The sequence below is a fragment of the Dromiciops gliroides genome, chromosome 2, assembly GCF_019393635.1.
Source record: "Dromiciops gliroides isolate mDroGli1 chromosome 2, mDroGli1.pri, whole genome shotgun sequence".
NCBI lineage: Eukaryota > Metazoa > Chordata > Mammalia > Microbiotheria > Microbiotheriidae > Dromiciops > Dromiciops gliroides.
In genome coordinates, this window is record NC_057862.1 from 204,817,168 (window position 1) to 204,831,194 (window position 14,027).

Consider the following 14,027-nt stretch of genomic DNA (forward strand, 5'->3'; position numbering starts at 1 on the left):
CATAAGCAAATTTTAGACCTAGAATCCTTGGCAGGCTAAATTGTATAACAATATTTACAACAGAAATAATACTAAAAGAAAGGCTTTATCTAAAAAGAGTAGTAATACTTATGATTGAAAGTACACAAGCTAAAAGTAGGAGAGAAGTTATAATGGGAATAGATTAAGGTAATTCTACTACTTTTTTTAAAATTTAGAACTTTACTAAGGATATATAATGAGAATAATAGCTTTATATTTGATGACTTTAATTACTTTTTCTTTTATTTTGGTTTGGTTTTTGGTTAGGAAAACTCAATGAAACATTAAGGAAATGCCTTGAGGGAACAATTTAAAATGTTTTCAATTTATGATTCATGTGATTTACAATTATAACAAACCTCAAAGATAAACAAGTCCAGTCACCTCATTTTACAGATAAGAAGAGTGAGGGACAGAAAAGGAAAGTTACTTATTCAGTTAGTATGTGTATATGTGTGTATATGTGTCTATATATATGTATATATAAATGTGTGTGTTTGTATATATATAAATGTGTGTGTATATATACACACACAAACACACACACACACATTAAGGGCTAAAATTCTAGCTAGTCTGTCTAAAATATCTAATGAGTGGGCGCCAATAAATTATAAGCTTTAGCACGAGTTAGACTTTTAAGCATTTATTAAGGAGAATAAGAATTTGGTAGAGAAAGGCCTAGATTCCTATCTATTAAAGGGAGAGCACATTTCTAGCTCCGCTCTCCACCAGAGTCAAAGGAAAGCGCCCCAGACAGAGCACTAGTCTCTTCCTTCTTCCTCCCACTACCCAACGTCACTTCCTGATGCCAAAGAAAAGACTCCTGGTATTGCCCTCAAAGACCTTCGCTTCATGGGTGGAACTCTTCTACAGTAAGTCTCCAGCAGATGGTGTTATTCCAATCGTTATATACACACACTCACATATACATATACATATATATATACATATATATACATATATATACATATATATATATATATATATATATATATTCAGTATATTCAGTTAGTAAGTAAAAAAAAAATAAGGTGAAATTTTAATCCAGGTCCATGAGGCTCCAGAGGTAGAATTCTTTCCACAATACCCACTGCCATGTCATATTAGAGTATACAATTTTAGCAAGTGCTTATTTAATATACTTTCCCACCCAGGCAATATGAGTAGCTGTTCAGAGGAACAATCCTGTGCCTTGTGATTTATACTTGGAAAAAGATGAGAGTTCTGATTGATTGAAGGAATTCTGTAGGCACCACTGAGTATCTGCATAATAGAGATCCTTGAAAGTAATTTTCAGGTAGTATTTCAAAATCAGCTCCATCTGGTAGTCCAGAACTTGCAACTCTACAGAAAACTAAAAGCAGTAATTCATTGAACTGAAGTATTTAATCTCATCCATAATTATACAGCTCCCTTGCTATTATGCACACACTTTGATCTATTCTAATCTGTGTAGCTGTCTCAACTTCAGTTTACAGTTCCATTTTGCTAAATAAGTTTAATTAACATTTACTATTTGTGATGGTGTTTTGTCTAAATCATGTTTGTGTAAAGAGTTAAAATTCTAGCTATACTATCTAAAATCTAATGCGTGGTCACCAATAAATTATAAGCTTTATCAAAAGTATTTAAGTGTTTAAGTAATTTTTAAGTATTTATTAAAATTTTTAAGTATTTATTAAAGAGCATTAGGATCAGAGAGAAAGGTAAAAAATCTAACTATCTCTAAGAGACCCCATCATCCGACCTGCCATGGTGAGGTCAGGAACAAAAAAGACCCAATGCCTTGTGTGAAGCTGGGAACACCCCACACACACACACACACACACTCACACAGAGCTCCAAGCTAATTGGCTGGCAGCTTTGATAGATAGTACCCACAAGTAAATGTCACTTCCTGACGCCAAGGACCTGACTGCATGGCTTGCCCTCAGATGCCTTCTCCTCATGGCAGAGCTTTCCTACAGTAACTATCGAGCAGGTAGTGTTATTCCATTCATTACAGTACCCCCTTTGTTTCTTTGAGGAACACGCAGTAGTGTTTCCTTGACGAAACAGTAAAAAACAACAGAATATAATACCTTATGCTAACAAACAATATGTCAATGACAATATAGAAAATCAAGAAAGAGGAAATTTTGCCTAGAGGGGTGGTCCCTCATGAACCAGTGCTTTAACACTGCCTGCAGATGGAGGGCCTCTGCAGAGAATACATATTACAAATGGTGTATATAATAAAAGAAGGGGGAAAAAAACACAAGAAAACTAAACTGTTCATTTAAAGTCTTTAAAAGTCTTTTCTCAAATGATTCTTGGGAGGTCCACTGGGTGTAGTCATGGAATGGAAATCTTTTCAGGTGTTGATGTGTGGATGCTGGTAATCAGCCAGGAAAATTTCCTACAAAACTGAGATTAACACAACGTTAAAATAGCTTTGGCAATAATCAAATCAAACAATGAAAGTTCTTAAAAACATGTCTAAGGGAATTCAGAATCATAGTTGTTATACATGAAACATATAATAAAACAAAAACCGAAACATTCTCTAAGACTTAGTATTACTACAGACCCCCTTGTGGAGGGTAAATTAAGAAGAGAATTGCTGCAATATTAATTTTTTAAAATAATTTTTATCTTTGTTTCATCAGTTTTTGTATCATCGGTCTAATTATCCTCATGCCATTATGAGAAATTAAAAAATCTAATATTATTGGTAACAGATGTCAAATCCAACACTGTATTTATCATGACACCTGAGATAATTATGGGTGTTACCATAAAAGAACAGAGAAGTGATGGGATATGAGCATTCCCACACTTGAGCAATATATACTATCCATGCAGTATGCCAGGCTTAAAATAGGTGGATAGGATATACATCCATGCCACTGAACATATTGGAGGAAACTGAGTCAGACTTAATCAGATGCATGGGATTGAGATGTCCATTGCATCAGGCATATAAGAGGGGGCATAGAAGCCAGGTGTAGAATGAGATGGGTGGGATGAAAACTTCCAGCCATCTGTACAATATTGTGGAAAAAAAATTAAACCAATAGAAACCAACCTCAACATTTGTCAAAAGCCATTCCCTTTGCCATACCTTGACTTCATGCATGTCTCCCCTCATGTGACAGTTCAATGTCTGCTCTTGCATGTGTTCCTCTTGTGATCGGATGGCATCTTGGCCAACTGGCATCTGATAACTCAGAATGAAAGCAATTAATGTCTTAAATGATAAATTCCCATAATCCAAGTCTCATATGGATTTAAAAATTGAGGATAATAATGATCACAAAAAATGGGAATGTACATTGACTCAGAATATAATATACAATTATGCAATAATTTCAAATAATACCTTTTTTTACTAAGTATACAATTTTGTGAAAAATTGGAACATATTTAAATACAAGTTAAAAAACAACACAATCTTAAAGAAAACTTTTTTTTTAAAAAACAAAACTTTTACAAATGTTCCCCTCATTTAAAAAAAATATGCTTATCAAAAATAATACTTCTAGAATCAATTTACACTTGCCATGGCAACAAATTTGCAAGTGAAATGCTTTATAGAGTTTGATCAAATAATCATTTGGAAAACAAACAAACAATTTAGAATGTGGGGGCACAATACTCCTAGAGTTAACATTATATTATGAAATTGTTGTAAAATATGAAAGTTTTTAACAGTCAGTTAGGATAACTGAAAGACACCAGTTTTTGAAGGACCACCCTTTTGGGGAGGAGATGAACAGTCCGCCTGCTGCGCATGTCAGACTGCCTGCGGCGCACGGGACTTCCGGGGTAGAGAGAACGGAAGTGAGGTTTTTTGCCTGTTTGGCGGGGTTCCTGGCGGCACGGCGCGGCATGGCGCGGCGCAGCACGGCGCGGCGCGGCACGGATGGTCTCGCTCTCTCCAAAGGTGACCTTTAGGTTTGGGTGAGTTTTTATAAGGAATATAGACTAAGCTTAGACTTAGGACGATTTGTATTGTGTTTCTACTTTCCTATCCTTCTAATCAACATCACCTTGTGACTACCATATCAATAAAAGGTCTATTTAGAAAACCAAAAGCTTCTTCCATTTACTAGTCTGGGAGATAAATTAAGGGAAAGGTTAAGTAGGGGAGATTTATGATCTAATATCCAATTTTTAATCTCACAAAATCAAAACCATCTTGCATTGTTTTAAAATAGAGATAAAAGAATACAACAAAATGCACGTGGAAGAATGAAAGACAATGAAATTCAAATTAGAGTTAATAAGAGTATTACAAAATATAAACTTAATCCATGACTATAAATAGCTTTTATAAACATTCCCCCCTTTTTTTAAAGCTAAGTATAAAACACAATCTCAAAAGCATGAAAATATCTATGAAAATAAACCCATACCATTAATTTCAAAATGTAGATGTAATAGCATAGAAATCCTGTGTAACCTCTGAATTGACATTATTTCTCTGAGTGAATTTAAAACACTTTTGATTCTGATATCTAAAATCCCTAATACTCATATTAACACCTTGCTGCTTACTTCTACATTTCTGTAAATATGTCTTTTTTAAATATGATGTCATTTTTATTCAGCTTAAGTTTGTCTTCTTCAACCCCTCTATATTGTCTGTCCGTCCTTTCATAATATAAATGCTTTATAAGGTTACTAATTAAAGACAAAAGCAGATTAACAAAATTATGAACAAAATGAGCATATCTGGAATTTAAAGGGTTTTCTAGGGTTGGTTTGGGAGAACCACAGCAGGTCAAGTCAGAATCGCAGCTTGGGTGGGATGGGACTGAGGCTGACTGCTCTGGAAACTGAGTAGAAGCTGCAAGTGCAGGCTGCGCATACTTAATATCAGGTCCTGAGAAAGGAGGATCAAGGGGCTTGGCCATGGGAAGAGTAGGAGGTGGCACCAGAGGTGGAGGGGGTGGGGTCCCAATAGGGTAATTTGAATCAGGCTTGGTTTCAAACTCAGGCCTGGGTTCTCCTTCCCCCACAGCTTCTAGATGCAGTTGGGGCATTGTCTCCAGGCATGCAAAAGAAAAATCTTAGTGTTAGAATTTGAAAAAAAAAATGCAGGAGTCAGAGGTTTCTCTGAAAAGGCATGATTTTGCAGGGTGGGGAATATCTATATTCCCTTGTGTGAGCACCTTGCTTGCTCTTCTAACAAAAATAAAAACAAAAATAGAAAATCCACAAAAAACAAAGCACTAACATGATCTTATCCCCCATTTTTCTGGTTAAACAGACTAAAATCAGAAACAGGATACTCAGGGAGTTGAAAAAACCCATTTGAAAATTTAAATAGAAAACATCCAGGACTTAGCAGTACTATGGAGTTTAAAGGGACAGGGTAGGGGAAATTTCTTACCCAACCAGAAGATCAGAAGATCAAGGTTCAGCTTTCCTCTTCATGGGCAGCCATCTGTAAGGAGCTAAAATTCAACTATACTATCTAAAATCTAATGAGTGTTGACCAATAAATTATAAGCTTTAGCAAGAGTATTTAAGTGTTTAAGTATTTCTTTTTCTTTCTTTTTTTTTTTTTTTTGGTAAGGCAATTGGGGTTAAGTGACTTGCCCTAGGTCACACAGCTAGTAAATGTCAAGTGTCTGAGGACAGATTTGAACTCAGGTCCTCTTGAATCCAGGGCTCATGCTCTATCCACTGCACCACCTAACTGCCCCTATGTTTAAGTATTTATTAAAGAGCATTAGGATCAGAGAGAAAGATAAAAATTTAACTATCTCTAAGAGACCCCATCATCCAAACTGCCATGGTGAGGTCAGGAACAAAAAGGACCCAATGCCTCCTGTGAAGCTGGGAACATCCCCCCCCCCCCTGCCCACCATGTACACACAGCTCCAAGCTAATTGGCTGGTAGCTTTGATAGACAGCACACACGAGCAAATGTCACTTCCTGACACCAAGGAGCTGACTACATGGCTTGCCCTCAGATGCCTTCTCCTCATGGCAGAGCTTTCCTACAGTAACTCTCCAGCAGGTGGCATCATTCCAATCATTACATTTGTTAGAAAGGGTACTAGAAAAAACATGAGGGGTAGCAAAGAGATGTCTAACCATATGTCAGTGCTTGTAGTTGGAGAGATTGCCCATCCTTAGTAGTCTTAGATCATGCCTGCCCTTCATCCCAGCTAGGCTGCTGGTGGTGCTGCATTTTCTGCTATAAATAGGTGAGACAGATTCCAGATCCTATTTATCCATGCCAACTACCAATTAAGTCTTTACATTTATTTCAACCAACCTCCAAGGCAGCTATTTTATATTTATTTAATTCTTTAAGTATGTGTGATGTTATTGATATTGGTACTACCTCTACCCATATGAATTGTAGTCCTTGATGCTATTTTATATAGTTTAATGATTTTTTGGTGGCAAAGAAGAATGTAAACAAAAGAAGTTAAACAAACAAAAACATTACCTGATCTTTCTCCTTTTGCTGTTCAAATTTAGCTCATTGTTCTTTGAAAAAAAAGATATACTATCCCTGTTCCTATAGCTGTGCTCAATGTTTTTCATTTTATGCATTAGAAGTGCTTTCATGAGCTCTGTATCACTGAGATGCTACCATGAAACATTTAAATTGAAATTTAGAAGTGGTTGAGCATGTACATTTGAGCTCATTGACTTAAAATAGGGAGCTGTGATAGATGGAAACCCTAAGTAATGTCAAGTCTCCTGAAGAAAATGTAGTAAATTATAAAAAAATATCTACTGTATGAAGCTTCAACAAGACAATATCTTATAGAGAAAAGCACAAGATTGGAAGTTAGAGAACCTGGGTAAACTTTGTTAATTCAAACATATCATTAAGCCATCCTGGGTTTAAATTCCCTGATGAATAAAATTGGACATTTAGCCTAATAGTTTCTAAGGACCTTTCTAAATATATGATTGGCTATTTTCTCTAGTGATAAAGTTATGTCTTTAGACAGAGAACTCATTTTTTTCAGAGTTTTCATTCAGTTAGAATAATCTCTTGCTTTAGAAGATTAATGGCATGCCATGCCTATATACAAAAGTCATACTTTGAAATTTAATACTAAGATTTTCACCTAAATTTGCCTTTCATCTTGTAGAGGAGATTCAGAATGGATGGAAGGAGAAGATGTCTGAATAGCTTATTCATCTCTGAATGCTTGATGTCTGATATATAATAAAGACTGACAACTAGGCTAATGATGATGAAATAGGGTTATATCTACTGTGCACTCAAGCATTTCCATAGAGCACCCTCTGTTTTAATGTCTAGATAAGGGCATTTTAATTTGCCTACTGATTCAACATGGCTAATCATGAATTTCTAAAAGGAGGCAGTAGGGTCATTCTGTTTTATCTTTAGGTTAATTTGAAGGCCATTTTGGGTACTTCTACATATGCTACTATGATAATTAATAATATAAATAATAAATTTTATACAGCACTTCAAGGTTTGCTAAATACTTTATAAACATTACCTCATTTTACCATCACAAAAACAGTAGGAGATAGGTACTATCATTATCATTAATTATAAATGAGGAAATTGAGGGAAGCAGAGGTTATATGACTCATCTATGATCATATAGCTAATAAGAGTATTAGATGGCTAAAAAAACAAAACAAAACAAAAAAAAACAAAGGGGTACCTAGGTGGCACAGTGGATAGAGCACCGGCCCTGGAGTCAAGAGGACATGAGTTCAAATCCAGCCTCAGATAGTTAACACTTACTAGCTGTGTGACCCTGGGCAAGTCACTTAACCCTAATTGCCTCACTAAAAAAAAAAAAAAAAGAGTATAAGATGTGATTTGAACTCAGGTCTTGCTGAGTCTAAATCCAGCATACTACTTATCATGCCATGTAGCTGCTTCAAATATTTTAAATGTTTATTATTTCCTTAGTATAAGTGATCTCTCTGTTGATTCTGTGCTCAACATTAATAGAATATTTTCAGGAATTATATTTCTTCCCAAAATTCATCATTTGACACTATCCAACTCTATGATAATGATCCTCTTAGAAATTTTCTACGTTGGTCCTTTTATAAAATGCACAAAAATTTTCACCAGAAACCTCTTCTTGAAGCCTATTCTAGGAGTCTTTTTGTATTTTTTTTTCCCTGTGCAACAAACATTTATTTTATTTTTTCCAGTTACATGTAAGGGCAGTTTTCAACATTCATTTTCATAAGATTTAGAGTTCCAAATTTTTCTCCCTCCCTCCCTTTCCTCCCCTCTCTACAAGACATCACACAGGTTATATATGTACAATACACAAGTGCTTTTTTTATCAGTTCTTTCTATGGTGGTGGATAGTATGCTTCATCATTAGTCCCTTGGGATTGTCTCAGATCATTATATTTGTTTCATCAAGAAAAAACCCTGTGTTTCTTGAAGAAACAAAGGGGGTACTGTAATGATTGAGCTACTATAGGCAAGCTTCGCCATGAGGAGAAGGAGGCTGAGGGTAAGCCATGTGGTCAACGTCCTTGGTGTCAGGAAGTAACGTTTGCTAGTGGGTACTGTCTATCAAGGCTACCAGCCAATCAACTTGAGGAGCCTCCCATTTCTGGGAGGAGGACATGAAGTAGGAAGTGGACACTGACAGAGGGCTTTTTTTCCTCTTTTGGTTCCTGACCTCGCCATGGCGGGTCAGATGATAGGGTCTCTTAGAAATAGTTAGACTTTTGCCTTTCTGATCCTAATGCTCTTTAATAAATATGTAAACACTTAAGTACTCTTGCTAAAGCTCATAATTTATTGGCGACCACTCATTAGATTTTAGATAGTATAGCTAGAATTTTAGCCCCTTACATATTGCTGAGAGTAGTTAAGTCATTCACAATTGCTCACAGAACAAATACTGCTGTCACTATGCACAATGTCCTCCCAGTTCTGCTCACTTCACTATACATCAGTTCATATGAATCTTTCCAGGTTTTCTGGGATCATCCTGTTTGTCATTTCCTATAGCACAATACCATTCCACTACAATCATATACCACAGGTTCTTCAGTCATTCCTCAATTGATGGGCATTCTCTTGGTTCCCAATTCTTAGCCACCACAAAGTGTTGCTATAAATATTTTTGTATGATTTTCCCCCTTTTCTCTTTTTCATGATTACTATTGTTAACTGTTTCCCTCCATCCTATTCCCTTCCCCATGATATTTGCTCTATTATCTATCTTCTTTCACCCTATCCCTCTTCAAAAGGTATTTGCCTCTGTCTGTCCCCTCCCCCAATCTGCCCTCCTTTTATTTTGCCCCTCTCTCTTTATCCCCTTCCCCTTCTATTTTCCTGCAGGTTAGAGAGATTACTCTACCCAATTGAGTGTGTGTGTTCTTCCCTCCTTGAGCCAATCCTGATGAGATTAAGGTCTTTGGGTCAATTCTGATGAGTGTTAGGCTCACTTCCTGCCCAGATTAAATAGATTACTCCACCCAATTGGGTGTGTCTGTGTTAATCCCTCCTTGAGGAAACTCTGATGACATTAAGGTCTTTGAGTCTTTTCTGATAAGTGTAAAATTCATTTACTGCCCTGCTCCTCCCCCATATCTTTCCCCACTCCATAGGCCCTTTCCTATTTCCTTCATGTAGGATTTCACCCCATGCTACCTCTGCCCTTCCTCCTCCCACAGTGCATCCCCCTCGCCCCTCAATTTAACCATAAAGATGTCATCAGACACAGTGGACAAAGCATCTATCCTTTATCCATGGAGATCCCAGCAAAAATCTGTGCTCAGACACAAGAAGTCACCGACTGCACAACACCAGGTATGTCCCCCAAATCCATTTTTTTTTTGTGGTTGTCTTTGATCTTGTATTTGAAAGTCAAATTTGCCATTCAGTTCAGGTCTTTTCATCACAAATACCTGAAACTCCTCTTTTTCATTGAAGTCCCATTTTTTCCTCTGAAAGATTATACTCAATTTGGCTGGGTAGGTGATTATTGGTTGTGATCCCAATTCCTTTGCCTTCTGGAATATCATATTCCACGCCCTCTGATACTTTAATGTAGAAGCTGTTAGATCTTGAGCTATCCTGACTAGGGCTCTACAGTACTTAAATTCTTTCTTTTTGGCAGCTTGCAATATTTTCTCCTTGACCTGAGAGCTCTGGAATTTGGCTATAATACTCCTAGGAGTTTTTGTTTTGGGATCTCTTTCAGGAGGTGATTGGTAGATTCTTTTAATTTCTATTTTACCTTCTTCTTCTAGAATATCAGGGCAATTTTCCCTGACAATTTCTTGGAAGGTAATGTCTAAGCTCTTTCCTTGATCATGGTTTTCAGGTAGACCAATAATTTTCAAATTATCTTTCCTGGCTCTATTTTCCAGGTCAGCAGTTTTTCTGAGAAGATATTGCACATTGCCCTCTATTATTTTATTCATTTGAATTTTCTTTATTTTGTCTTAGTTTCTCATAAAGTCACTACCTTCCATTTGTTCAATCCTAATTCTTATGCAATTATTTTCATCAAAGAGCTTTTGTACCTCCTTTTCCATTTGACCAATTTGGCTTTTCAAGCTGTTGACATTTTTCTCATGTCTTTCCTGCATCACCCTCATTTGTCTTTCCATTTTTCCTCTACCTCTCTAACTTTATCTTCAAAGTCCTTTGTGAAAACCTCTATGGCCTGAGACCCATTCATATTTTTCTTGGAAGCTTTAGATATAGGGGCCCTGATGTTGACATCTTCCTCTGAGGGGGCACCTTGATCTTCCTTGTCACTAAAGAAACTTTCTATGGTCCTCACCTTTCTCTGTCTGCTCATCTTGCCTTTCTTTTACTTAGCTTTTAACTCCTTAAAGTGGGGCACTGTTTCCAGGCCGTACTATCCCAAGTTTCAGAAGGTTCCAGGTGGTATGATTTAAGGAGGAGCAGGTTTTTCACTCACCTGGCCTCTTCCCTGGTCTGTAGATGACCCCAGACCAACCTGCTAATCAACCAGCTTTGTGTGTTGTGATCATCATCTCTGATAAGCCTGTGCCCTTCCTCCACCTGGGCCACTGCTACTCCAACCTACCTCCTTGTTCCCAGCAGGGGTGAAAAACCCATGTTCTGTCTCAGCACCAGCATAGACCCCTATAATCTCTCCCCTGCCAAGGGGGGAGGCCTCTCACCAGACTGTGAGCTTAGTTCCAGATGAAACTGACACTGCAGCTGATTCAGAGGCTCTGGGGGTCTCTTTCTCTGGAGAGGCCTTCCTGGGACTGGATCTGTGTCAGGGTGTCTGTGGGGTTGGGCTCCACTCCTGCCTCAGCAGAGTAGCTCCCTCCTTTCAACCTTCCAAGCTGTGCTTGGTTAGAAGATTATTTCAGCACATTCTTCTGTGGGTTCTGCTGCTCCAGGAATTGTCCTATGTCATTATTTGAATGTTTTTTGGAGTGATCTTGTCATGAGTTTGAGAGCTCACTGCCTTTCCTCTGCCAACCATCCTGGCTCCCCCCAGAAGTCCTGTCTTTCTGGTTTTATAGGACTGGTCAATATATAAATTGCCTTGACACAGTATTTGAGAAGCCAGAGTCACATCTCATACCACTGTTTGGCATTAGAGCAGGACTTCACTGTATGTATAACTATGGTCATAATAAAATGAGATCATGACTAGATTTCATATTAGTAAAAGTACAAAAATGAGTTACACCCAGAAATTTGGAAGTTAGTGCTGTTTTCCAAGCACAGGATATCTCCTAGGTATGCCTAATCCCTCACCGTTTTGGGATGAGTCTGTAACTCTTACCCCAGCATAAAGTTGATCCATCTTCCCAGTAAACATTTAGATGAAGAACTAGCAATCACAAAGAGCCAACATGGGTTAACCAAAAAAATATTATTCCAGACTTAAATAGTTTCTTTTTCTTTTTTTTTGGGAGGGGGTAGTTGGAAAGGCATCAAGGAAAGGGGAACAGGATCATGAAACTGGTTGATGAAAGGAATGCTATATAATTTACTGAGATGTTATAAACATTTTTTTTGACAAAATGTCTCCTAGTATTCTTAAGAAGGATAGAGAGGGATGTAGACTAGACCAGAATACATTCAGATAAATTTGAAACTGTTTATATGGCAAGACTCCCCTCCTCTAAATAGTTAGTGGTTCCATGTCAACACGGCAGCAGAACTCTGCTAATATTTGTAAAGCAATTTGTTTTATTATTTATAGTAGCTTTAACTATAGTGTACTTTTCCTCTTTTTCTGTCTTTACATTGTGAATTTTCATTATAATATACATTAGCTGTATTAGAATTCCTGATTCATCTGATGCATAATACATTTCCCCATACTTTATGATTTTATTTTAAAATTTGATTCTTTTTATACAACTGATATTTGGGTTTTATTTTCTTATTCAGTCTGCTGTTTTCTTTCATTTTATTGAATTATCAATCCATTTACCTTTTAGGTGTGATATTCTGGTTTGTATTTTAGGCAGTTTATGTGAATTTTTTCCCTTATGCATTTAAGTCAGCACTATGTCCCTATGATTATTCTTGTTTACCAACTTTGATATTTATCTTTCCCTACAGAATCTACCCACTGTTTTCATTTACTAGTTATCCAAGTTTCTGGAGTGTAATTAAATTGTTAGTTTATTTCTATTAATTGATTTATTTGATCAGACAGATGTCCACTCCCCTCTTTGGCTTAGCTTTTGTTTAGCATATAAGAATGTGGCTCAAAATCCTCCCTATTCCTACCTTTAATATCTTAACTTAATGTTGATATGATACCCTTTTCATCACTTTTATATTTACCTTGTCCTCATTTTTATTTCTGATTTGTATAGTCTATTATGAATTCTGTTTTCCTATTCATGACCTTACTTGTTTATTATTTATTTATATTATTCAATAAGACAGTTTCTAGAATACCTAATTTGAGTCCTAACTTTTATAATTTCTATTGTATTACACTTTTATATATCATCCTAGTTGTCTTTTGCTTATACATTGATTTTTGTGTTTTGCTTCATTCTTTTACTTAAAATTTTTTTCTTATCCTTTTGAAAGAGTCTGTTCTTCACTTTCTCCTTATAGAAAAATCAATTCATGAAGGATATAGTGTCATGTATTCAAAGGTCAATCTCTAAAAAATCCAGAGTCCTGGTCCTGCTCTTTGGTTTCCATGATCACTAATTATGACAAAGAGCATATCTGCTTATATGTCTCCTCACTAGCACCCTGGATGATGCTTGCCTGTCTGAAACCATAAATACTTTTTCCTAATTTAGGGTATCACTTCTGTTTATTTACATCTTCTTCATTGACTATACTAAAACCTTTCATTGTATGAATCACAATAAAATGTGGCAAGTCCTCAAAAAGATGTGAATACCAGATCATCTTATTTGTATCCTGAGGAAACTGTATATATGTCAAGAAGAAACAGCTAGAAGTGAACATGGGATAAATGATTGGTTTAAGACTGGAAAATGAGCACAACAAAGCTGTATATTGTCACTTTACTTAATTTATTAATTAATTTGTATGCAGAGTGAGTGCATCATGCAAAATTCCAGGCTGGACGATTCAAAAGTCAGTATTAAGGTTCCCAGGAGAAAATATTAATAATCAGATATGCAGTTGATACTATTTTGATGGTAGAAAGTTAAGAAGAACTAAGAAGTCTCCTGATAAGAGTGAAAGAGGAGAGTGTAAAAGCTGGCTTAAAGCTTTACTTTAAAACAAAACTAAAAAACAAAACCTAAGATCTTGGCAACTGGTCCCATCACTTCCTGGAAAAAAGAGGGAGAAGAAATGGAAGCTATGTCAGATTTTATATTCTTTGGCTTAAAGATAACTGAAAATGGAAAATGTAGCCATAAAAGCAAGAGATAATTGCTTCTTGGAAGGCAAGCTATGGTAAATCTGGCTGGCATACTAAAGAACATAGACATTACTTTGCCAACAAAGGTCTTTATAATCAAAATCATGGTTTTTCTAGAAGCAGTGTATGACTATGAGTGTTGGATTGTAAAGAAAACTGAGT

At 36.4% G+C, this 14,027-nt stretch overlaps 1 pseudogene; it reads right to left on the minus strand.

Moving 5' to 3' along the window:
* Positions 1-11,798, minus strand: part of LOC122738575 — a 32,060-nt pseudogene extending 20,262 nt beyond the window's left edge.
* Between the last annotated feature and the right edge of the window lie 2,229 nt (positions 11,799-14,027).